This window comes from Leopardus geoffroyi, chromosome B2 (assembly GCF_018350155.1).
Source record: "Leopardus geoffroyi isolate Oge1 chromosome B2, O.geoffroyi_Oge1_pat1.0, whole genome shotgun sequence".
NCBI lineage: Eukaryota > Metazoa > Chordata > Mammalia > Carnivora > Felidae > Leopardus > Leopardus geoffroyi.
The window spans coordinates 93565665-93593144 of NC_059332.1; the positions used below are offsets into that span (position 1 = coordinate 93565665).

The 27480-nt window shown below is 36.1% G+C and overlaps 1 long non-coding RNA gene and 1 pseudogene across 1 annotated transcript in view; one reads left to right on the forward strand and one right to left on the reverse strand.

The window, feature by feature from the left end:
* Positions 1–27480, reverse strand: part of LOC123608779 — a 368747-nt gene that overhangs the window by 233301 nt on the left and 107966 nt on the right. The gene's annotated exons all lie outside the window — the stretch shown is intronic.
* Positions 26012–27138, forward strand: LOC123608778 (annotated as a pseudogene).

The following is a 27480-nucleotide window of genomic DNA, read 5'->3' on the forward strand; positions in this document are numbered from 1 at the left end:
TCATCTCTCTCTGTCTCTCAAAAATAAATAAATGTTAAAAAATTTTTAAATAAATAAATAAATAAATAAATATTTATGCCTACATATATATTTAAAACACATACACAAATCCGAAGACTTTTACTGGTAGTAAATACTTAAAAACAATCAAGTAGAAACATGTTTAACAACAAATTGGCTTTTTAAAAATCAAATCCACAAATTTTGTTTATCTTTATTTCTTGTGTTATATTTATATATTGAATAATTACCAATATTCCAATTAATTATAAGCAACTAAGATAGCTTAAAATGAAAGACATTTAAATATAATTTTTAACTGCAATAGAAAATTAAGATCATAAGATAAAGTTAAGAAAATCTGATTATCAAAAGGGCTACACTATGTTTTTCACAGAGTTCCAAATATAACTATGAGCCTTATGACATGTAGAAGAAAAGTAAAATGAATACAATAAATAGCATAGTTCTCATACTAGAAAAAGTAAATAAATGAGGAAACTAAAATTAGAAACTATATTTAAGATAATCAGCATCACACCACTATAGCATTAACCTCAAAATTCAGCTGAAGATTTGAATGCATGGTTTAAGTTCCAAGTCTCCTATGTCAGTAAAGCATGTAGGAATGCCATACACTGTTAATGTCATATAGTGTCCTATGTGAGCACTTTGGAAATGTCAGGGGAGACAGAATATAAACCAAATAACAATAAGCCTAAGTAAAGTAGAAAGAAAGGTTTAAGTAGTCTTCCTATGGTGGTTGCTTTTATGGCCTCAGGGATGCTTGAGGATTTGACATTTAATTAATTTTCTTTGTAATACTGATGCAATTTATGTGTGGGTGGACATGACATCAGATCCAAAATAACTGAGAATTCAACCAAAGACTGTATAAAAGGACAACCACTTGTGCTTTATTGTTGAGAAGTGATTTGTCAGTAAAATTGAGATACACCATCAGTGGACAATAGTAAATGTGGTGATCATTTTGCAATATATACAAATGCAAAAATATCATGCTTTATACCTGAAACGAATATAATGTATGTCAATTGTATCTCAATTTAAAAAAAATGCTCAGTTAAAACCGCCAAAACCAGAAGAAGACTGGAAGACAAATATAAGAACACTAAACAGGCAATAAATAGAAAACAGTAACAAATATGGGAGATATTAATCCAATTATACCAATAAGCACTTTGAGTATCAATGGTCCAAATGTACCAACTAAAAGACAGAGATTGTGAGAATGGATCAAAAAACATGATCAAAATATATGTTTTCTATAAGAAACTCACTATAAATTTATAGACATATGCAGATTGGAATGGATAAATAAAAATACACTATACTAACAAAAATTAAAATAAAGCTGGAGTAGCCATGTATATACATATATATATATATTTTTTTTTTTTTTTTACATATATATTTTAGAGTAGCTATATGAATATCAGACAAAGCAGGCTTCAAAGCAAGTTATCAGGGATAAAGAAGGACACAATAATGAAGGAGCCAATTCTCCATGAATGCTTAACAATCCTTAACGTGGGAGTACCTGTATGGCTCAGTCAACCGTCTGACTCTGTTTCAGCTCAGGTCATAATCTCTCTGTTTCATGAGTTTGAGTCCTGCATTGGGCTCCATGCTGACACTGCAGGGCCTGCTTGGGATTCTCTCTCCCTCTCTCTGCCCCTCCCCCACTCGTGCTGTCTCTACCCCTCTCAAAATAAATAAATAAACTTAAAAAAAAAATCCCTAACGTGCATGTGCCTAAATAGAGCTATGTGAGGTGAACTACAAGTGGCAAAAACTAATAGAATTACAAAGAGAAAAAGAGAAATCCACTAACACAGTTGGAGAGTTTAACACCCATCTATCAGAAATGGGGAGATCCAGCAGACAGAAAATCTGGAAGGACATAACTGAACTCAATACCACCATCAATCAGTTGGTTGTTATTGACATCTATAGACTACTTCACTCAACAACTGCAGAACACATACTCTTCCCAAGCTCGCATGGAACAATCACCAAAATAGAGCACATTCTGGGCCATAAAAACATCTTAACTAATTTGAAAGCATAGAAATCATATAATGCCTATTCTCACATTATGTTGGGATTAAACTAAATATTAGTAACAAGAAAAAAAATCACAGAGATGAAACAACACACTTGTAAATATGGGTTAAAGAAGTTAGACCCCTATCTTCCCACAGAGGCTGAGAAAAGGGAGCCTCGTCTCTCTTGATATCTTTCAAAGGGATGGCTCCTAGGTCTTTTGTAAGCATGTCTTGCTTAGGTTGTAGAAGATATATCTCAAAGGGACAGAAAAGGATTTACATCTGTAAGTTTTCTGAGTTAATTAATGCCTCTAAGAGGAGGTCAAAGTCAAGAGAAGGCCAAGGGGCTTTTAGCCAGGTTTGAGTGGACTGAACAGTAAACTCCTTCAGCAGCACTGAGCTTTCTCAGACAGACATTTTATAGGGTCTGGGTTGTCATCCCAGGAGCCGATAGAGGTTAATGGTGTCTCTTAATGGTGGAGGTTGAATGAAATCACTTGTGCCATGAGTTTGCGGTTCTTATAGGCCAAGGTTGAGGCCTCGCTGAGAAGAGGGCTCACTAGAGAGAAGTTTGGTAGAGGAAGGAGTCTTTGTCACCATATATAAAGGTGAGAACTACTTCTTTATTTTCATAAATAGATAGTTGCTCTGGGAACTAGAGTTATTAATATGTTCTTTATAGCATAGCTAGCTTCTTCTTTACTGGGAAAATTCTTGGTGTTCTAAAAGTCTATATTACAGTATTTCACTTTAATAGTGTATGCATGTACTTTTCTTAATAGAAAGGAAAAATGTTAAATTAAAGGTAGCATTATACTAGTTTAAGTTTATTTTTTTGGCACCTTATTCAATACCAAATTATCTGTAGATGATATTCAATGCTAAAGATAATTTTAATTAGGTTATATTTAACACATTAAAGCTACTTTTAGAATAAGTCACATTTGGTGCTATATTTTTTATGTTACCTTAACAAAAATGAATATTAAAATGCACGCATATTGAACACTATACAAATTCCAGATAGAGTGTATGTGCTCACACACACACGCACACACACACACACACACACACACAAACACACGTAACTAATGTGTTTTGTAGTAGGAGGAAGATTACCACATTATAAGCATACACTTTTAGGAAAATAAATGGGTAGGCAGTTACAGTCACAGTAAATGCTTAATGGAAGCTTGAACCATTTTCTAACTCCTCCATATGGCTTGTTTAGGAGTACCCTTAAAAACAGAACAATGTAGCAAACACTGGTGAAACATTAAACTATATAATATTGCTGTTAAACAATATGAAACAAGCTTTCAAAGCTTTTCAATATGAAAAGCATCTTTTCAACTTTTGTTTTCTAATCCATAATTGCATACATTATGCTAACAAATTAAGAAGCAAACAAGTCTATTCACATTTAAATAATAAGTGTTGGGGCTTATATGTCAAGCACTTCTCCTGGAACATTCCTTGATTTGCAGCCACATATAACAGTTCATATGTGTTTAGAGTAAGATATACTAGGTAAGCATGACAGGAGACCAATGCATTAATGTTTATATTTGCATTTTAAGATCTTCCACAGTTATGATAATTATTCAAGAGAGAAGATCTGTTTTTTTTTAAGGTCTTTACTTAGGCAACTTATATTAGTCTTCATAACTTATAAAGAAAGAAAATAAACATGGGGCCAAATATGAATATAGGGAGAAAATATTTGCAAAGCACATGTCTAATAAAAAACATACCAAAACTTTACAAAGATCTACTACTGCTGAACGTGGGTGGCTCAGACCATCTGACTTTGGCCCAGGTCATGATCTCATGGTTTGTGAGTTTGAGCCCCGCATCAGGCTTTGCACTGACAGTGTGGAGCCTGCCTGGGATTCTCTCTCTTTCCCTCTCTCTTTGCCCACCCTCACCCCCTTTCTCTCTCTCTCTCTGTCTCTTCCAATAAGCTTAAAATATTTTAAAAGGTAACCTAATAAAAATGGGCAAAAGATGTGAACACTTACAAAAGAAGATATATTAATAGCTAACAAATGAAAAGATGTTAAATATCATTAATCATCAGGGAAATACAAATTAAAACCAAAATGGGATAGCATTCCATATCTACTAAGATGGCTACAATAAATAAGGCAGAAAATATCAAAATTTGGCAAGCATGTTGATTAACAAACGTTACTCAAATAAACAAAAAAATAATAATAAAGTGTTGGTAGGTATGTAAAATGGTGCAGTCCCATTAGGAAACAATTTGGCAGTTCTCAAAATGTTAAGCATAAAACTACCATATAAGCCTAGTAATTCCACTCAGAGGTAAGTATCCAAGATAAATGAAAACACATGCCCACACAAAGATTTGCACACAAATTAGGTTACATGTAATTTTCATAGCAGTAGTAGCCATAATAACTAAAAACTGGAAACAACGAACTAGTTAGAGTAGGAACTGCATATGGGCATGAGGCATTTTATAGGGGAGGGGTGTGCAAATGTCCTGAAATGGATTTACGGTAATGGCTGCACTACTTGGTAAAGTTACTAAAAGCCATTGAATTATACATTTAAAATGGATGAATCTCTTATATATGTAAAACATACCTCAATAAAGTTGTTGAAAACATTGTGTTTTTTTTTTTCCTATCTGTATGTCTATCTACCTATATTTTGAATTCAGATGTGAGATAAATATTGGGGACATGTAATAAGTTTTTTTAAGTTTATTAATTTTTGAGAGAGAGAGAGAGAGATAGCATGACTGGGGGAGAGGCAGAGAAGGAGACACAGAATCCGAAGCTGACTCCAGGCTCCGAGATGTCAGCACAGAACCTGACGCGGGGCTCGAACCCACAGACCGCAAGATCATGACATGAGCCAAAGTTGGACGCTTAACCAACTGACCCACCTAGGTGCCCCATAAAAAGTTTTTGAATAAAAATATATGCACAGATGTTTGTCCTAACAGTGAGTAAGTTTGATTTGACAATCTGCCTCACTGGTTTGACAATAAAGAGTGGAGTTTCACATTAGGTTATACGGAAGGTAGTTTTCATAAATTGTATGGGCAAATCTTCAGCTTTGATGAAAACTTTGACGAAAACCTAAGATATGAATACAAGATACAAATGTTTTCCAACTCTTCTGTGTAAAAGAAGGTGCCTCTAAATGAAAGAATAATAAGTAAAATTAATATTTTATTAAGCCCTGGTAAAAAAAATCTTGGATATGCTTTCTAGAGATAGAGAAAATAATAGACTCTAATGCAGGTGTAATAAAACTTTTCTACTATTTAAGTGTTTCTAAATCTGTTCACCACAATGAATGGGAAACTTTTCAAAAATTATCTGGTGTCATAACACTAAAACTAATTTTTACATATGATTATGTAATTTGGGGTATACAACTCAGAAAGTGTTCAAAGTACTGAGAGACATTATTATACCAGAATTATTCTATTACCACCCACTTATTTTATGTGAGCAAGATTATATAATAAGATATATATAACTTAGAACTACCCACACATAAAATAGTATATAAGAGATGCTAAAACCCACCTCAGAAATATATGAGCCCATGGATACACAAACTAATTGGAAATACCCCTCATTCCTAGTAGGAAGAGCACCATGACAGGCAATCTTGACACAGATCTTTTGCAATAAGCCAAGCATTTAGAGAAAAAAATGGACTATACAAGGTTAATTACTAGGTTTTAAACCAAGAGGAGCTAGAGAAAGAGAGAGAGAGAGAACTCATTCTGAGCATTTAAGCCCCAAAGTTGAGGAAAACAAGGGTGGTGCAAATATCAGGAGTGAAGAGTTGAACACAAGAGCTCCTTAGTGGAGAGCTACAATTTCACAACATGTTAGCTTCATTTTCAGACCTGGTGGCAAGACGCCATAAATAAAAGTCAAAGACAAGCAAAAACAAGATGTGAAAGGAGTGCTAGAAGTAGGAGTCTTCTACATGTGATAGTTTAAAATATAATCACAGATGATCTTTCCAAGGCTGTGACACTGAGAGACACAGAAGACAATAATTAAATCCAGGTGCATAGATCCATAAATGAGTGGCCATAAAGAAGAGAGGTCAGAGAGTAAGATAACAGATTGGGACAATGAAAAACATAAATAAGGAGATATATCCAAATTAGATGAAACTGAACGTTACATGTTGAAAGCAAATAGTACTTTAATTTATGATAGTATTTCACAATGTATATTTTTCTGTTTGTTGGAAACATCATAATTATGTTGGCATACAGATTTCAGCAGTGCTGACAAATCATGTGAAAGTTAAGCCCCAAATAGGAAAACTTCTTAGATCCATGACTTTAGGCAAGTTTCCTAATTTATACAAACTCAGTTTCATAGTGTCATCATGAGCATTAAATGAAATAAAGAATGTGAAGCTTTTCCTGCTAGATCAGGCATATAATAGATTCTCCATAAATTTTGGCCATTTGGTCATAATTAGCATTTGTATTGTTCAATTGTTTTGGGTAGAGAGGCAAATAACACTGATCTTGCATGCAACTGAAAACGGTATATGAACATTTTCACTGGTATTTTAAAATCTAAACTTAATTAAATTCACAGAGGAACCAAATTAAAAGAGGTCAAGGGGTGCTTTGGTTTGAGTCAAACATTTACACTTGTTCTGTGAAAGCATCACAGAGCTAATATGCTATAGCTGCCAGTATCATGGTGAGCCTAGTTTTCACTGTAGTTAAATCAAGCCTCAATTGCCTGGTTAGCCTATTAGGAAAAAAAGAAAAAGAAAAAGAGAAATAATATCTGCTTAGGAGATTGTTTGTGAGAATCAAATTTGTAAGATAATATGGAGGTGGCACCTAGGACGGTGAAAGCAACTAGTGCAAGCCCAATAAATGGTTCCTGTTATTAGAGTTCAAGTGGTCGTTATCACTAGACAGGCTCCCTCTCTCCACTCTTTGACTTCTACATGTTCTAGACACCTCTAATTCTCACTTTCTAACACAGTGGTACTAGGAAAAAGGAATCCTAATGTTCCTTGCTTGTCTTTCAAATGCTCTTTCAGAAGCTTGTGCCACTGGCATTAGCAAAGTGCTAAATGGGAGAAGTTCTTTTGAAAAGACTGACCCACAGGTGACCACCTAAACCCTGTTATAAGACAGAACCAAGTTCATAACCAGAATATATTATTATTCATGCAAAAAATTAAAAGATGCATCCTGGATATATAACAGAGTTTTTTATCTCTATATTTTGTGCTAGGATGTTGAACTAGGCATTAACAGTCCTTGATCCATTACTCAATTAGAGCTCCCTGTGCATCTCCTGTGTCTCCTGATCTTCTTCATGCTGCTACAGGATGGTGATGTGCCTTGTGCCAAAGAACAACACCATATCTTTCCTTGGGTGTCTAGACCAACGGGAGTGATCCTCAGACAATCCTCATGAGTGGCATTATTCACATCTGCATGTGCACCTCATTTCCACCCATACACCCACACACACCCACACACACACGTACACACACACGTGCACTAACCACCATGAGTTAAACAGGAAATGTGACATGCTTTTAAAGTAGCTGGGTATCGTGTATATTTATACTTTGTAACTCACCTTAAAATTAACAACCCAGAAGTATATTTATCATTCTATGTCATTCTGAAGTAGGTAACAACCAGGAGAGAACTGTGACATTTATTCACTGTCAATATTTTCAAGTACTATCTAGCACTGAAGGGCAGCCAGTATTTTTAAATCAAAGGAGAGACTCCACAGCATAAAAGAAATGGTATTAACTTAAAGACAATATAAATGTGTCCAAATCCTGGCTTCATTACTTATTACTTTTGTAAATCTGAACAAAGTAAATTTCTTTATTCACAGAGTTTTTGTGACACTGAAGGACAAAATTATATAAGGATTTTTGGCTTGGATGGATAGTGCTATAGGCAAATTTCTTGTACACATTTTTCTTTATTTAACACTGTTCCTATAATGCAAGTCTACTAATTCTTAGAGAGCTTAACAGTAAAATAAAGAAGCATTTAAATTTTAAAATGTATGCCAAATGCATAATGACTGTGGGAGAGTAGTCATAAAGAAATTAATTAGTCCCATCCCACCAATAATATTTCAAAGAGATCCACATGATTAACTAACACCTAATGTCATAAAGAGAGTAGTATGTACATGGCCAAATCATCTAAGAAATATGTTTACCCAATAAAAATCAAATCAAATATAAGTTCCATATATTTATAGGTAAAACAATCTGATATACAATTAAACAGATTAGATATTTGGGCAGCATAATAACTAATATAAACTAACTTTTATTGAACGTTTACTATATATGACACCTCCCCTAAAAGTTAATGCAGCTAATCCTTGAGGCAAGATTATCAGTAGGTACTGTCCTCATTCCCATAGTACAGATGGAAAAACCAAGTGAATAATCGAACAAGCAAGCAAGCAAGAAAGCCCTAGAGCACATAAAGTTTAAATAAGTCCCTCAAGATGACTGGGCTAACTCTGGGAGATTCAGCCACTCTAAGTATTGGTGGGAGGGAGCACCTGGCTGGCTCAAATTACTAGCACCACATTAGTATAGAGCTCACTTAGAAAAGTAAGTCTGGGGAGCACCTGGGTGGCTGGGTGTCTGACTTCAGCTCAGGTCATGATCTCACGGTCTGTGGGTTGAGCCCCGCGTCGGGCTTTGTGCTGAGGCTCAGAGCCTGTGCTCAGAGACTGGAGCCTGCTTCAGATTCTGTGTCTCCCTCTCTCTCTGCCCCTCCCCTGCTCATGCTCTGTCTCTGTCTCAAAAGTAAATAAATAAATAAAAACATTTTAAAAAGCAAATCATGAGAGGGGCACCTGGGTGGCTCAGTCTGTTAAGTGTCTCACTTCAGCTCAGGTCATGATCTCAGTTTGTAAGTTTGAGCCCCATGTTGATCCGTGTTGGATCTCATGCTGACAGCTCAGAGCCTGGAGCTGCTTCAGATTCTGTGTCTCCCTCTCTCTCTGCCTCTCCCCCACTTGCTGTCTCTCTCTCTTTCTCTCTCTCAAATATAAAGATTAATAAATTTTTAAAAAATAAAATAAATAAATAAGTCCCAGTGGGAGAATCTGCACGGAGGACACATAGATCTTAGTAGCACATGGGCATCACAGAAATAGTCTCTAACTGTAAAACCTCAAATAAAAAGTCTTGGATGTGTGTGCGTGTATATATATAAGAGTTAGTGTGTGTGTGTGTGTGTGTGTGTGTGTGTGTGTGTGTGTGTGTAGGGAGTTAGTTCCTAGTAAATATCATAATCCTAAGGGTGGTTGAGATTACCAATAAACTGAACCTGAGTCAAATTTATTTATTTTTTTACAGTGACTTAACAACATGAAAATTCAGTAAAAGTTATTTCAGACTATTTTCAGGTAAAGATGGTGATACCTAATCTGCCTGGTTTGCCTCTTACCCCATCTCTATTTTTTGACTGAAAATGTGATGAAAATATAGAAACAAATGTAAAAGTTCAAAATCCCTTGAACTAGCAATGTTTTCTTGTGGATTCCAGTGCATATGAAAGAATTATGAGGCAGAATCATCAATCTTGGACATGAAGAATACTGTCAATGATTTCTACCCTCCTCAGCGGTACACTTTCACTTAGGTTCATGCTAGATTTACTGCACAGATAAGTTGCTTTGTGGGGTGATCAGAGCTTCAAAATCCTCTAATTAGTTATCTTTTCATCTATGACAACTCCAGGATTTTACTTCTCAGTAGCACTACAGATTAAGCAGCCACATCAGACAGAAAAATTCATGTTGCATACTGAAAGGTGAGCTAAATAATTAGGAAGGGCTGGAGAATGGAAGGGCATTGGGTGCTGTGAACTTGAGGAGTTTTTGCACACCTTCTAGTGACAGCACAGCACAGCTTGCATCACAATTTTCCAGAGATACATTCACCTCAGCATAATCAGAGAACCAGACAGGAAGAATAGAAACGCTGTCCTCAACCTTGTAGATTCACTCTGTGCACATCAGTGGGCATCAGCACAAGATCTGAGACAAAAACTCAAAAGGATGCAGGTGAAGAGTGAGGGGCAGGAGGAGAACACAGCAGCACTGCTCCTGGGGAAACGGAAGGCCTGGGTTGACCTCCTCTCATTAAAAGATAAGAGAAGAGAGGAAAAATAGCATGGGGCCCAGGAAAAAAATCTGAAAAACAAAATAGGGAGATAATGTGTTGAAAATACGGAAGAAGAACACATTTTGGCTAAAGATTTAGCAATGAAAAAATGCTTTAGAAAGCATAGTATATATCTTTTCAATAAATATAAAAAAACCAGGGCATGAAATCCAAATGACTCTTGGTTAACAGCCCATAACCTCTCTTAAAAATTCCCAGAAAAACAAATAACAAAATATGACATTAAAAACTATAACTGGCAAAGTATAGTTAGACTTACTATGGATGGACTCTGTAAGGCATTAACAATAATTATAAGGGAATTGAAGCTAAATGGACCAAAAAATAATTTTACTCAAGTTGCAGTAGAGGGTTTATTCCGGCTTTGTCTCATGATATGAGGCTGGTCAAAACAACTTGCTTAAGATGCAAAGGTGATGCTTGTTTAGAAGATGATAATAATACTATCAGGAAACAAAATGACTGGAATGGTATCATTTCCATTATTTCGATTATTAATCAGCCCATTATCTAACTGTACTTTCCAAGACATGGTGGTATCTGAATGCATGAGGAACTGGTCTTTTTGTGGTAATTAAAAAGTTGTTCAGAGGGGCACGTGGGTGGTTCAGTTGGTTAGTCATCTGACTCTTAATTTCGGCTCAGGTCATGATCTCATGCTTTGTGAGATCAAGCCCCGTGCTGTCAGCACAGAGCCTACTTGGGATTCTCTCTGTTGCTCTTTCTCTTTCTCTCAAGATAAATAAATAAACCTTTTAAAAAAATAAAATAAGTAAAAAGTAATTTAGCAGATAGGAAACTAATAATTATAAATAATAAAAATGTACTAATTTTCTCAGAAGAAAGTTTGAAAATATGCTTTTTAAGAGGTCTTTATCATGCTATTGTATTAATAAAATTTCCATTTTATTGATTATAATGGCATTTTTAATCAATATGAAATGGAAGGCATAAAGCATAGTGATTTTTCTATGATATACTTTACTTTTTAATTAGGCAATTAGTCAGAAAACCTCTTTATGTAATGAAATATTAAAGTATCCACCCCCCCAAAATATCCACCTAGTGGCACATTTATATACCAATAAGTGAAATTTCATTTTCAACTTAATTTGTTGAGATATTCCTCTCTCAAAGACATGAATAGACTTTGTCAGACTTCTAAGAAGTAGTAAGCAGGGCACAGTCCAACGTTTAAATAGTTAAAGAATAATAATAAAAAGAATTATTTCAATTAGTGTTTTATAACTTTCCTCTCTTTGTTCAGATTAGCAGATTTTCCTTCATTATCTATAAGAAATGGCTGTTTTGAAATTCCTTAAGATGTTTATAACTATATATTGGTATATATAACTATATACCAGTTATTGGCAAACCATCTGGACAAGGAAATCCCCCAGGAGCAGGGGCTGCTGAGAATTCTTTTTGAAACCCCAGTGTTCCTCTAAACCCATCTGGCCCCACATTCTTGTTATCCTTGCCAAGAATATCCTTAATATTCTTGCTGTCCCAAATGTATGTAGCCATCAAATGATAGCCTCTTTTTGGGATGAAGTCTAAACCCTTCAGCATTATGGATTGGCTCATGTGAAGTTATCCCAGATAGCTCTTTATTATTATTATTATTATTATTATTATTATTATTATTATTATCATGTCCCAGTCACAAGCCACCCCAACTTGCACTTAATTGTTATGTTCTGCTTTCTCACTTTCCAGATTTCACATGTGTTTTTATAGCAGAACAATCTTAACCAAAATCTCTCTTTTCCTTGCTAACCTCTATTTATTCTGTGGGTCTCACCTTAAATGTTAGGAGTCCTACGAAACCTCTCAGAAACTCCACAGTCTGAGCTTGGTGCCTCTCTCGTGAGTTTCTGTATTCTTCTCCCAGAACATCGCTTACCAGACACACTGTATGGTATAGTACATTTCTATCTCTCTGTTAGATTTTATGTACTTCATGTGTAATTGTCTTGTCATCATCTATCAGAGGACTAGGCATCTAGTAAGCACACATGTACATCTAGAAGTACACATGTCACAAAGAAAACAAAAGGAAAATAAAGGAAAAGGAGGATAGAGAAGGCAAGAGAAAACTGTAGTTTAAAAATTTAGGGGTTTTCTGTTTCAAATAAGGTGTACTATGTTAAGAAGTAAATAAAAATTTTTTTTGCTTTATTTGCAAAGCATCAAAACAAATTGAATTCTATTTCATCTCTAGCAAGAGGTTGCTCTAAAACAGAGAGGCAATAAAAATTTTGTTCACATCAGAAGTTCCTCACATCTGTGAGTTAGCCACTGAAATAGGAAATATTATGGTTACTTTCTTTTTTGTAATGATTATTTTCTATGAACTTTAGTTTACAATTTATCTACCCAGATTCCTGTGCCCTTCAAGTTAAAGCTGATTACACAAATTGCCACTAATTTGTTTATTCAATAAATATTTCTTAAGTGCTTATTGTATGTTAGATATGCTACTTTCTGTAGCAAACAGTAATTCATTTAATTCTCAAAACAATCGTATGAGACACATGCTATTATTATCCCCATTTTGATATATGAGTAAACCATGACCTATGAGTAAACAATTGTAGAATTTATCCCTCTCAGACTGACAGCGCGGCCAGTGCTTGTAATCTCCAATACTACTCTAATGCAGTTATCTGTTTTATCAAAATCTTAAATAAGCTTCTGTGATTCACAAGCTTATCTCTCTCCCTCTTTTTCTGTCTCTTTTCCCCTTCCTGCTATCCCTAACCCACTCCCTTCTTCTATCTTCATGTATGCCATGTGTGTCAAAGTCTCTGCTAGATATAGCAATATGAAAACATGGTAGTTGTCCTCATGACTATCCATAAGCTCTGTTAGAAAGAGATTCAATGATAAAACAAAGCCACTAAATTAAACCTATTTACTGAGCCCCTACTGTGATCCCTGCATATGTATTTCAGGTGCTGAAACTGACCTATAAAAACAACAACACAAACAAATTTCTGGGCCTTTTAATTATTTTTTTATTAATTAGTTAATAAAAATGAATAAACAAACACATAAATGCTCAAAACAAATTGATGGTGGCCAGAGAGGAGAGAAGTGAGGGATGAGCAAAGTGGGTGAAGAAGAGTGGGAGGTACAGGCTTCGAGTTATGGAATGAATAAGTCATGAGAATAAAAAGCACAGGGTAAGGAACATAGTCAATGATACTGGAATAGTGATGAGAAGGTGACAGACGGTAGCTATATCTGTGGTGAACATAGCATAATGCATAAAGCTGTCAAATCACTAAGTTGTACACCTGAAACTAATGTAATATTGTGTGCTAACTATAATCATTTTTTTTTTCAATTTGGGCCTTGCATTTAGAGTCTACACTCTTTGTTTTACAAGTAAAAGATCTTGCTGTTTTTCTCCAACACTGATCTGATAGCTTCTCCTTAAGATTAACGATGTTGACAGGTGTGAGGGAAGGAGTAGAAAATTCTGGTTAATGTCTCAAATGATGACTCCTCTATATCTCTTCGATATGACCATATAACACAAAAGAAAACTCCCAAAATAAGAATTTACCTGCAGCCCCATTGCTGATTAATATCTGGTCTCTATTCATTTAGAATATACTGTTTGAATAAGTACACTGAATGGACGATTATTAGCCCAGATTATTTTGGGCTTTGGTGTAAAACATATCTATTCTTCTACCATAGTTTAGCCTAACTTTTCTGAAAGTGTCCTGGAGAAAAATTTTATCATGAGAAATTATCCTTGGGTTTTGAGGCATCAGCCTTGGGGGAATTGGACCAAAGGGAATCACCCCCTGAGACAGGAACAGAAAGTCAGGAACCAGTAGAACCAGGAGAGGCCAACTCCCGGTGTGTGCACTGGGCTGCTGCAGTGAACACTTTATTTAGCTAAACGCTGCCTGGAGCTGGAGAGTAGTCAATGTACGCAGTACCTCACCCCTCACCAACCCACACTTCATCTCAGTGCCTATAATCAGGAGACCAGCAAATGGGCTTTTAAAATCCCTAAGCGTATTCATTTTGAAAGAAATATGTAGTCCTGCCATTATCCTTCCTTGAAGCCAGGGATAAGCAATACAGAAATGGGGAGAGACAGCTTTGACACTTCAAAAAAAAAAAAAATTCTTCTCTCTGTCTACTTTTCCCATTAAAGAGTACTCTTTTCTTTAAGACACTGATGTCAAGTCTCCCATCGCCATTTGCCCTGCCAATGATTAAGGGAAGGTGGGTGCTCACCCAGAGACACATCCATCAGGGCACAAGTCAAAGTGACTGAAAAATATGTACTAAAATGAAAACACCAATAACAGTTGTACTACCTCAAAGAAAAATGGACTAGTCACATCATTTATGGAGTAGATCGGCATTCGAGAGGCTATGCACTTATTTTACCATATAAACAAATAAAAAAATGAAAACAAAGCACAGTACAGAATAATATACACTAAATTTCTAATTGCTTTCCTGTCACCTATTTGTTTATAATGTGCTGAGTACCTTGACAGGATAATAACTGAAGAGCATGACAAATGTTTGAAATGCATACGACTGCTTCCGATCCACCGCCAGCATAAAATAATCACTTCATGAGTCAGCCAGTGTTTCCAGTTTTAATTGATGCGATAGCTTTGCAGTTATGGGCTTCTCTTATGAGTCTGCCTTTTATTTTTATTAAGAAGAACGGTCCACCAAAAATTTTTTGCATTAAGTAGGTATCACTTCCTAAATCAGTTCTTCCATGTGAGTGTTTATTCTGATAAACCTAAACCTCTCTGACATGTTTGCTGTCTCAGAGAATTCTGTTTTGCCTGTAGCATGATGCAGGGGCTGCATGCTGTGTGTCTTGGAAATGTAGCTCGGACAGGAAGAGCCTAGGAGACAAAGCTGGGTAGCATGGTGCTCCTCCTGGCCCACCCTCGTACCACTCAATCCTGGGATTGACTTTCCTCTGCCATAGCTGGAAGTCATAGAAAATTCTTTCTCAACTGCCATTCAGACTGCAGAACAGCTGTGGCAGGATCCCCGTGGTTCTCTAAAGATGTGTGCAATCTCAGAGGCAGTTGGTAGAGAGCTCTTCTCCCCTCCAAATTTCCACAGAAACCATTGGTGTAGAGTGTTGAAAAGGCAGATTGTTTTGCCTTTTTAGCTTATAGGAGGATGTTAAGGTCTACTCTTTTTCCTTTGATTATGTTAGAAAGGAAGAGCTGTTATAGAAACATTAAAAATATACTAAACAGGCTTCCCAGCCAATATAACAGATTGGATACATATTTTTAACAAGTAACACCAACGCACTGAAATAAAATCCAGAACTTTAATACATAATAAAATTAAGTTGAATGGAAAATAAGTATAAACTAAAGGAAAAATGAAAAGAGAAAATAAAGCAAATCAGTAACTGCAGGTAGAAAAAATAACTAAAGAAGAAAACACAGAAAAGTTACTGCCCAGTTTCAAAGCAAATTCTTACATGGGTGAAACCTATAAATGAGGAAGAGAGAAACAATTAAAGCAGTATATCTCAACTGTAAGCTAATCAAAAAGGAATTTATAAGGGAACTCAAAATCAGGAACAAGGAAGACCTTTTGTAAGAAATCTGAAGCACCTAGTCTTTTACATGCAGAGGGAATACAGGTCTCAAACAGCCCTAAATAGGCCTATTGGAAGAGATTAACTCTTTCAGTGTTAGATCACTTTTAAGAGGCTGGAAAATAAAAGGAAACTGAAACTTGAAAAGGAGAGAATGGCCATAGTAGTAACCCATACTTGAGTCCATAAATATTCTCCAGTCCCCAGGGCAAACTAGGCAAATGTCAACTTCTACATGAAGTCTCTCACCTAGAAGACCAAATAGATACTTAGCAGGTAAGAAAAGAGAAAAAAACTAAAGGACTAAAATGAATAAAGGGAGAATGAGAATAATGTGTGGATGGAAATTAGTCTTCTGGTATGCTGTCCAGCCTCTAAAAGACTGTCTATATACACAACACTCCAGATGTGGTCAGTAAAGCCTTGAACTCAAACACAGAGCCTAGGAACAGGTTAACTAGTTTGAGGGTACATGATGCCCGATTTATAAATCCTGATCCCTTCCCTCATCTCACCACAAAAGTCCATACATTTATTTCAGACTCCCGATAGCAAGGAATTTAGTAAATGTTCCTAGGGAAGATGGCAATTGAGTTCCTTCATTCATGAAAGTTTAACTTTCTATAACTGCCCATATATATGGGTATATATACATATATGCACATACAAACACACAATTTTTATTTTTGTTTAGAAGGGAGTGGGCTTTTTATACAGAATAAGTGTCTTGAGCAAAGGCACAAAGGCAAGAGGACATAGCAGGTTAAGATAATTTCTTACTGAAGTTTACAACAGAGTGACAGTAGTGGATGCTAGGAAATTAGGTAATGGTAAAAAAAGGAATGTATGTACTATGCTAGGGATTTCACATGTTAGCTTAGAGGAAAATAAATTTTTGAAGACTTATAAAGTAAAATTCTAGTTGTCTTGGTCTTTTAAAATCATATTTTCTCATGAAAATATAAATATATCACATTTCCCTTAGTATCATTTTATTTTAATAAACTGAATAGTGACTCAGAAAAGAAATCAATACTAAATTAACTTTCCAAAAAGAATACAATTTTTCCCCACACGAATACACACACAAATGTGATATACTTTCCAGGAAGTCACTTATTTTCCCCAAGTAAGTTTTAGAAACAGTTGATGGAGAAATAGGCAATAAAGGGAAGGATTATTCTGGAGACAGACAAGGAGAAAATTGCACCAAGATTTTGGTTGGGAAAAAAAAACCCAGAAACTAACTTTGACTTACATTTTTAAAACACTCATAAATAGATACATTTCTAGCAATGATGAAATTCAAGCAGCATCCATGTCACCTATTATATCAGAAAATGTTATTAAACTTATTCTCTTTGTCCCAAATCAACCCTATTTTATAATGCCTGAAATTTTAGTTCAAATTATTAGTTCTATATTAGTAATAACCATAATTAACATTTATTTAGTGCTCATAATTTGCCAGGCATTATTCTCAGCACTTTTCAAGGGCTCATTTATTTACTACTCACAATACTCTCATGAGGTGAATATAATTATTTCTTCCATTTTACAAATAAAGACACTGAGTCAGAGAGAAGTTAAGAAATTTGTGCAAGGTCATACAGCTAATTAGTAGCAAAGCTAGGCTTCCAATAATCAGTTTGGCTCAATACCCATGCTCCTTACTACTATATTTTAAGATTTCTAAATATTCTATACTCATAAATGTATTAATATTTTGCAAATAATTGATTTCCAATTATTCCTCATAGAGTCATATTGTCTTTCCCTCCAGTATACACACCCTCTAGGTGTTATTTCAGAGGTTCCATGCATAACAAATTTTCAGAGTCCATCCATACACAAACTGTCATATTTTTCCTACACAGTAGATATATTTCCTACTATTTAGGATTAGGATTAGGATTAGATATATTTCCTACTATATATTTCCTACTATTTTTCCTACACAGTAGATATAATTTGATTAAGTATAGCATCCTACATAGCAAATAGAAATTTCGTATCATGTTCTATTACCTCTTCCAAGATGATATTGTCAAAAATGTTAGATTAGAGGTTATGGTGATTCCTGTTCTTTGGTGTGTGTGTAAAGGGACTGACATTTCTTCTAAAGAATGCTTTTTGGGTTTTCTCCATATTTTTAGTGTCTTGAAATTTCACTATGTCATTGTGTTTGCGTCTGCATGTGCACACATATATGCGTGTTATCCTCACACTCTTTTTCAGTTTCATTAGACCAGTTTAAGAATTCTGTTCCCACTCTTTAGGCTTCTTCCCTCTGTACTATGAAACATATTCTGCATTCTGGAAACATTCTTCAGTTTAATCATGCCAATACGTAATTCATTCCTCCTCGTTCCTGTTTAGTTTTTGGCTCGTATTCTGAGCTCTTTCATATGCTTGTTTATTTATAAGCAAATCTACATTTACATTATCTGTGTTGCTTTATTTTTTGTCATGATAATACAGTCTCATGTGTATTATAGTGCACACAGACAATATTTATTCTGAATTTTTTCTGTGCTTCATCAACTATGGTTCCCTCTTCTTTCAGTTTAGTGTTCAGCTTTCCATGCTTCTGCAGTACTATATTTCTGTAAGTATTTATTGATTCTATGCTGTGTGTTCACCTTTGTATTTATCATTTGTTGGATGGTTACTGTACCTGCTGGGTCTGAGGGTAGTAATGCTTCAAGACATTTACAGTTATCGTGGGTTCTGCCCTATGTTTGTAGCTAAATTTTCAAAGTCATATTCACTCCTGGAGGCAGAAAACAGTTGCCTCTGTGTGGCCCAAGGTATGATGCGGGGAGAAACACTGGGCCGGTTGATTGTCCTAAGGTACTCCCATCCCACCATCCTGTTGGTGGTGTTGGGAGGAATTAGGTGTCCTGGAGGTACCCACTCTCAATGCTGAGGACTGAGCAATAAGAGTTAGCAAAGCATCATTCCACATTTTGGTCTGTGGCTTCCTTCTATTATCCAATCTACCTGTTTTCCATCTTTCAGGAATGTCTTAGATCCTAGATATTAGAACAAAAAATCCCTAATATTGAACCTAAGATATCCTAATTTTCTGTTCTCTTAGAAATACTTAAAGATTGTTAATATAACATTATAACTTAGTGTTATCCCCAAAATATCTATGAAACAGTTTGTGACTTGGTATCATTTTATGCAAAAGAAATGAAGCAGAAAACATGTTTTGATAGTTTTCATGGATTCAACTCTATACTTGAAAAATGTAAACCTATAATTATACATGAGGCTTTTTTCCTATTTCTCATAATAAATTACAGCAAATCTTGAGAGGATGCTAGTTCTTGTAGCTGCTCTATGTCCAATAGTGACAATGTTGCTCAAAGATGAGTAATGTTTAAGGACTGATTACTCTTCAAAAGCCATGTGCCATGTTACTGGCTTCTTTTTTACCTAAATGAGGAAACCATAAGGGCCATAATGACACAAATATGTCCTAGACAACAATAAAGTTAAATATTAATTAAATATTAGAGTCATGTGGAAAGTCTACTGGAGAAGTTATCCAAATCCATTGGCAAAGTTGTTGCAAGAAATATACTGAACATTTATTTTTTGGACCCTTTGATCAAGAATAGTTCTGACAGAGTTGGGTGCCTGGGTGGCTCAGTCAGTTAAGCGTCTGACTCTTGATTTTGGCTCAGGTCATGATCTCACAGTTCGTGAGTTCAAGCCCCACATTAGGCTCTGTGCTGGCAGCATGGAGCCTCCTTAGGATGCCCTCTCTTTCTTCCTCTCTCTCTGCCCCTTCCCCACTCATGCTGTCTCTGTCTCTCTGAAAATAAATAAACTTAATAAATTTAATTAAAAAAGAAAAAAAGGAATAGTTCTGAAGAGTAGTAATTCATTATGAAAGAAAACACACATACCACAAATTACCATATCAAAACTATCATTAGAATGATTATATAATTATTGTACTAGACAACAATGTCATATATAAATATACACATATGAACTTAGAAAAAAGAAAAACAAAATAAATCGATAAAAATACTTTAACCAGAAAGAAGACTGGTACCACACTATTAATCAAGAGAGCTCCTGAGAAGAGTAAAACAGTTTCCAACTTACAAAGACCAAGATGACTGTGAGATGCTTGCTGGGTTCTCAAAGTCCAAAATGATCATCTTAAGTGTGAAGAAATAGCTCATAGCTCAGTGGAAAAAAAATAGAGAGAGAGAGCAGAGGGGCAGAGGGATAGAGAGAGAATCTTAAGCAGGCTCCACATTCAACGTGGAGCTGGACATGGTGCTCAATCCCATGACCCTGGGATCATGACCTGAGCCAAAACCAAGGGTGGGATGCTCAACCAACTGTGCCATCCACGCATCCCAGAAATAGCTCATTTATCACAATTATCAAATGGAGTATTTGGGGCGTATCCACACTGGGACTATAATTGGTGTCTGGCAGGCAGGTGCAGTGGGTTTTCCTATGTATCTTCAACACCGCACTGTCTATGCTGCATGCCGTCTGGAGCATGGATGACAGATCCTGCTATCCTCCTCCACTCTTGATTTTGAATATTATTATGCGGCATTAGAAACTACCACATCTATAACTACATCTACCATTTATAGAAAGAAAGAGAGGGAGGGAAAGAGAAAGTTTTTGCTTTTTGTGGTTGGTGTGTACTTAGTAATACACAGAATACTATTTAAACAAATGAAATGATTCCAAGTTATCAATCACACTGATTTTTATAAACACTATACTCAATTTTAATATTCATCCTTTATCAGGAAACTATATGAAAGGGAAAAAATTATCAAATAAAATAATTATATTTCAGGCTTTTGTAAAAATTCAAGGACCTGTATATATGTCAATATTCTATTCGTGACATTGTAGTATAGTCTGGCAAAATGTCACCACTGGGGGAAACTGGACAAAGCATACAAGGGTAGTTTCCCTATATAGTTTCCTAAACCATATATGAATCTGAAGCTGTCCCAAGTAAACACTTGAAATCTGGTTAATTAAAAAACATAATTAAAAAATAACTGAAGGGATAATTTGGAATAAAATGAACTCTGCTACTCAGAGTTGCTCTCATTCGTTGTTTTGTACCCTGTGCCTTTATCATACTTCAAGCTCTTTTAGTACATTTTCCCCTTCATATCCACCTACCAAAAATAAAATAAAATGCATTTTAAAACATTTTGTGGCAGAAATTACTCAGGAAAATCCATTAATCAACTCACCTAACCCCCAAAGATATTAAGAAATATTAGCTACCTAAGGACAGAATTTTCTCAAAAATTCCACTCTATATTTCATATTGCATACATGATTACAGTAATAAATCATTTTTTATTGATCAACAATCAACAGATTAATTTTTGACAATCAAAAATGGCCAAGTAAGTTATAATTGTGGAATTTTGGTACTTCTTACATCAAATTGCAGAATGAAATTAAAGACCATATTATTCTTAATTTGATTCAAATTGAATGAGTAAAGAAAAATTCAAACCTTCTAGTGTTAATTGACTTGGGTTCTATATTTTTATTTAAAAAAAATTCTATTTACCAGTAGATCCATATTTCATTTCATTGGACAAATTAGTATCATGAATAGATATGTTTCCCAAACTGAGTGTAAACAGTTGAATTATCTTGTGATTCATATTTCTTTGCATTTATTATTTCAGGTGCAACATCATAGCAGAAAATCAAGTTAGTGTCAACTCACCAAAAAAATGCATATTTTTGAGTTTTATTATTATATTTTATAGTAAAATATGAATAATATATATGTTCTCTTAGGTGTAAGCTCTTTTTGCTCATTTGATTAACAAAATTAACTGGATATAGCCCATTCGATGCTCCATTTCCTTTGTAAAAGTTCAAACACAAAATCACAAGATATATCATTACAAAGACTACTAGCAGAATTTAATGTGACATACAAAACATTACATCATTTTCCTTTTACCCTTTTAAAGAGAACATGTTGGTTTGAGCTAATTTTAGATTTCAGATGAAATGCAGTCACACTATTTCACCCTCACCTAAGGGAAGTAAAAAATTAAACATTATGCATTAGGCTGTAAACTTAAGATTACAGAATGATCTCTTTTCTCTAATTCACTGGCAATATAATAGTTACATCACTTCAGAAGAGATTAGAATTGTGAGACAAGATCCACAGAGAATTTTAATCTCCCTGATTAGTTCTGATAGTTTTTGCCAGATGACTATCAATTCCTTAGACAATATAGGAGAGTTACATTCACTACATATCTTTAGTCTTGAAAAGCAAAGGACAACTTGAATATATCATTTGGTAGCCTAACCAAGCTTTTCATATTTAAGTTAAAAATGTGGGCATGTGTGGCTGACTCAGTAGAGCATGTGACTCTTGATCTCAAAGTCATGAGTTCAAGCCCCATATTGGGCATGGAGCCTGCTTAATTTTTTTTTTTAATTTTTAAAAAATGTGATATATTTCTAACTTTTATTTATTAAAGAAGAGTGTGTATATCAAATATGTTTCAAACACTGTTCTAAACAAATGGTGAAAATAATAGTGAAAAAAGCCAAATCTGAAGTTTCAAAGATTTCTATTCTATTGGGGAACTATTAGGAAATTATAGTTGAATATGGAAATCATGACAGAGAATTCATTTGGAGATATAGCCTTACAATGAAGGGAGACAGTATCCAGCTCAGTGCTAAGAGCTAAGAAAAGCCCCCTAAAGAAAGTAATAGCCAAGCAAGGGGCACCTGGATGGCTCAGTCGGTTGGGCGTCTGACTTCAGCCCAGGTCATGATCTCATGGTTCTTGGATTCGAGCCCTGTGTTGGGCTCTGTGCTGACAGCTCAGAGCCTGGAGCCTGCTTTGAATTCTGTGTCTCCCTCTCTCTCTTCCCCTTCCCTACTCACACACTGTCTCTCTCTGTCCCTTAAAAAAAATAAACATTGAAAAAAAAATTAAAAAAAAAAAAAGAAAGAAAGTAATAGCCAAGCAGGAAGTAGAAATGTTGTGATTTCTGTTAGTGGTTTGTATTTTAGCTTGAGGAATAATAGTATCCATTGAGTATATTTTAAGCAAGGCAGTGTTACAAATAAGATTTATATTCTTTAAAAAATCTCTCAAGTTGAAGTATAGACAATGAATCAGAGACAGGGCAGTTTACAAGATATAAAAGAATCTGTAGAGTGTTTATGAAGCTATCAGCCAGTGACTGAGTCTTATATATTATATAGCATTGGTGGGTCAGACGTACCACAGTCTGGATTTGGATCCAAGGAATGAAGAGATTCTGCTTACTAGAAAGACTCATAATAGCTAAGAACCAACATACTTAATAAAAGAGTGGTATTTTGACTTACAATTTTTCTTCATTCTTTGTAATAGAACATCCTCAGAAACTACACAGAATTCTGAGAGAAAATAACAAAGCTTATTTGTATCCTCTTGGTTTAATACTATATTAATGCAATCAAATGCTCACCAGATTCTGGAATTTTAACAAGACATACTTGCTATGGTTTAAGTTTGAGAGGGTCCCTATGACACTTCTAAATCATTCTCTTCACTCAGTTTCACACATGATAATTTCTTTCTAATCATGTTAATTTTAACTGCCTTTAAAATAGAAGGCTCAACAAATTTCATTGGACTTTCTTTTTAACATCTTTAGCTCATTTTCTTCTATTTGGAGAAGAACTAAATTTCTGTGGGTGTGTTAGACGTTTATTTTAAATCTTCTCTCACAATTTTAATGTTGTGAACCTTGGTTTAGGTTAATAAACCCTTTAATTTAGGCGTTTATATTAATCAGATCTGTGAAGGTTTAAAAAAATCCAATTTTAATTACCTTAAAGAAAAGGAAAATGTATCAACTCAGAAAACCAGCTGAAAGATGTTACCAAGTAACGTGAACAATAGGAACAATTATTTCAAATGCCAACAGGACTCAGTCTCTACATATTCCACTCACTTTGCTCTGAATATTTGCTGGAAATTTTCAGACTAGCTTCTTCTGTGGGAGTGGAAACATGAGTGCTATGCTATTATCCTATACATCAAGTTCCACAACTTTGGCCACCAACCTAGGCCAATCTCTTACCCAGATTCCTAAAGAAGTACTGAGATTGCCTCAGCTTCAGTCAATGGCTCACCCATTGACCAGAGAAATACACCAGTGTTGTGGGGTTGTTGGGTCCTATGATGGTAAGTCATCATAGAATCATAGAATTGGAGGAGAAGGAAGAAGAGTTCTTTCAAGGGAAATCTTAAGAAATGGTATTGATTACATTGGTCAGCCCAAGATCATACTAAGATAAATAATTTAAAAGCTTAGAATTTTATTTAAAAGTCAATGGAGACCCAGTAAAAACTCTTAATTAGGAAGATGAAAATCAGATATTTATTTTGAAAAAAACACTCTGGCTACAATGTAGACAGTGATCTAGAAGGGTTGGTGCAGCATGAAATGCAGAAAGTGATTAGAGAAATCCAGGCAGAGAATGGTTTGTAGTTTTATGGTAGCAACTGAGCTAGAGAGAAGGGAAGGAATTTAAGGGAAAATAGGAATGTAGAATCTATAGGATTTGGTGACTGAAATTTGAAAGTTATACAGCACCTAGAGGAGGAAAAGATTTCAAGTACCTGGTATGAAACTTCTGGTTTTGGAGTTAAGTTTTCTATAGAATACACAAGTAGAAATATCAGAAAGATGGTAGAATAGGAAGTCTGTTCTCTCCTTCTGCCCATGGTGATACCAATTCAACAATGGTACATGTGCCAATTTCTTTTCTGAGAAATCCAGAACAATTAAGAGGCTCCTACACCCCAAGAGAGCATGAAATCAGCCACATCAAGGTTGGCAGGAAAATGTGTCCTGCTAATGCTCCATAGGCACACCCATAAGATCAGTACAGCACAACTGGGAGAAAACTCCCAGTTCCCAGCTTCACCCCTGGTGAAGGAAAGAGAAGACTGAAATACACCCCCAATGTGAAGCCTTTTCATGAGGCCATCCAAGGGCAGGTTATCTGTCTTGCTTGAATCTGATTGGACAGGAAACAGCACCAGGCTGAGGGTCAATAAGAACAAGGGCGAAGTTCAGACTAGTACACACTCACTCACCATGGTCCCTTCACTGGTTCAGTGTGGAATTAACAGAAGAAAAATCGCAGCTCCCAGTTTCTAGTTTCTCCCCAAAGAGGAAAAGAGAGTGTGCATCCAATGAGCTGGGTGTCAAGGGAGGAGGTTGTCCAGGCTGTGCTTTCTGTCTCACCTGATATGGAGTGCTGGCACAAGGTGGCAAGCTCTAGATGTCTGGTGCCTCTGAAAATAAGAGAGCTGGCAGCTTGCTGCTGCTCCAGAGACCCACAGTACAGCAGACAGAAGCCAGTACCACTTGGTATCCTCTCCCTTGGGGAGTTGGGGGAGAAAAGAGCAAAGCATCCTTCCAATATTCTGGCTTTTCAGGGGGGCTTCCCAAGTGACTGGCATCTGTCTTGCCTGACTCAGAGCACTAAAGGGACCCATCGTCCTCTAAAAGTCTGTCGAGGGCAGAGGACAAAAGAGAACTGGCCCATTTGTGGCGCTTCAGAGAACCAGAACTGCAGACAGCCACCAAAGTGACTTAAAAAAAGAAGGAAAACATGTCATATGCTACCATATGGATTGACCTTGAGGACGTCATGCAAAGTGAAATAAACCAGTTACAGAAGGACAAATACTGTGCAATTCCACTTGTAGGAGATATATAAAGTAATCAAACTCACAGAAGCAAAAAGTAGAATGGCAATTGTCAGAGTCTGTGGGGAGGGAGAAATGGGGTATTGCTGTTTATGGGTATAGAGTTTCAGTCATGCAAGATGAAAAGAGTTCTAGAGATTTGCTGTACGACAGTGTACATATAGTTAACAATAATGTACTATACACCTAAAATTTGTCAGGAGGATAGATCTTGTTATGTTTTTTTATCACAATAAAAATGTTTTAAAAATACTGCTAAATTTACCCCTGAGTTTCATGCTAAGAAAGAAAGAAAAAGAGAGAGACACAGAGAGAGTGAGGGTAGGAGAGAGAGAGGAGAGAAGAGAAGAGAGGGGAGTAAGGGAAGCAAGGAGAAAGGGAGAGAGGGAGGAAGGATCCCATTAACAGGAGGAGCTGCTGCTGGTGCTGGGCCAAGGGACATGGCACAGGGACTGAGTGAGCGACAGACATATCACCAGCCCATGCCACAGCCACTTGGAACCTGCAGAGACCCTCTGCCTGAGTATAGAATGAGCCAAGGATACTCAAACCCAGCAGCTATTGCACATGCAGTGGACGATATTCAAGGAGATGACAGATGATGTCTCAGCACAACAGATTTGTCCTAGACCATAAACACAAAGAACAGGATGTACTGTTTGTGGGGGACTCCAAGGTGGAGCAATAGGAGATATGGTGAGAGATTTTGCCCCAATTAATGCACTGAATTTTGGAACTGAGGGAGATACAAAATATGTTTTATGGAGACTAAAGAATGAAGAACTGGAGTTTATTATTATTTTTAAGTTCATTTATTTTGAGAGAGAGAGAGAGAGACAGTGTACATGTGCTGTAGTGGCAGAGAAAGAGAAAGAGAGAGAGAAAGGGAGAGGAAGAGAGAGAATCCCAACCAGGCTCCACACCATCAGCATAGAGCCCAATGGGGGGCTTAATCTCACAAACCATGAGATCATGACCTGAGCCAAAATCAAGAGTCAGTCACTTAACCGACTGAGCCACCCAGGCAGCCTGAGAACTGGAGATTATTAAACCTAAGGTCATTGTCATTTGGGTAGGAACAAACAACCGTGAAAATATAGCGGGAGAAGTAGGAGGTGGAATCAAGGCCATTGTAGAACTTTACTAACACAAGGCAGCCACAGGCTAAAATCATTGTAATTGTGTTTGTTACCTTGAGATGAGAAGCCCAGCCCTTTGAGGTAAAAGAACGCCAAGGTGAACTAATTCCTCAAGGTTACCCTGCCAAAGCTGCCAATGTGCAGCTCCTGAATATAGATGGGGGCTTTGTGCACTTGGATGGTGCCATCTCCTGCCAAGACATATTTGATTTTCTGCATCTCACAAGAGGGGGTTACTCAAAGATCTGCAAACCCCTGCACAAACTGATCATGCAGTTGTTGGAGGAAACACCTGAGGAGAAACAAACCACCGCTGCCTAATTGGCTCCCATCAGTGTTAATCACAACCTGGCTTCCTCAGATCACTTATGTCACTAGAACTTCAGAATCTTTCTTTCTTAAGGCACTTGGCATTGTAGAATGTTCCTGAATGTTCATATCTAGTGTTTGAAGGGGAGGAGGTATTTGAACTGGTCCTGTACAAAGAAGTTGTGTCTGGCACAGGAGAAAAATTAGCCAAGGAAGATTATTGTTTAAATGTGTTTGAAACCAGAAGGGGATTTTCAGTTGTATGTGTGACACATTCATTGAATTGTCACTGTTTTTCCTAGGATAACATCAAACCTAAGTACTGAACAAAATGAAGATTTTTTTCTGGGCCTT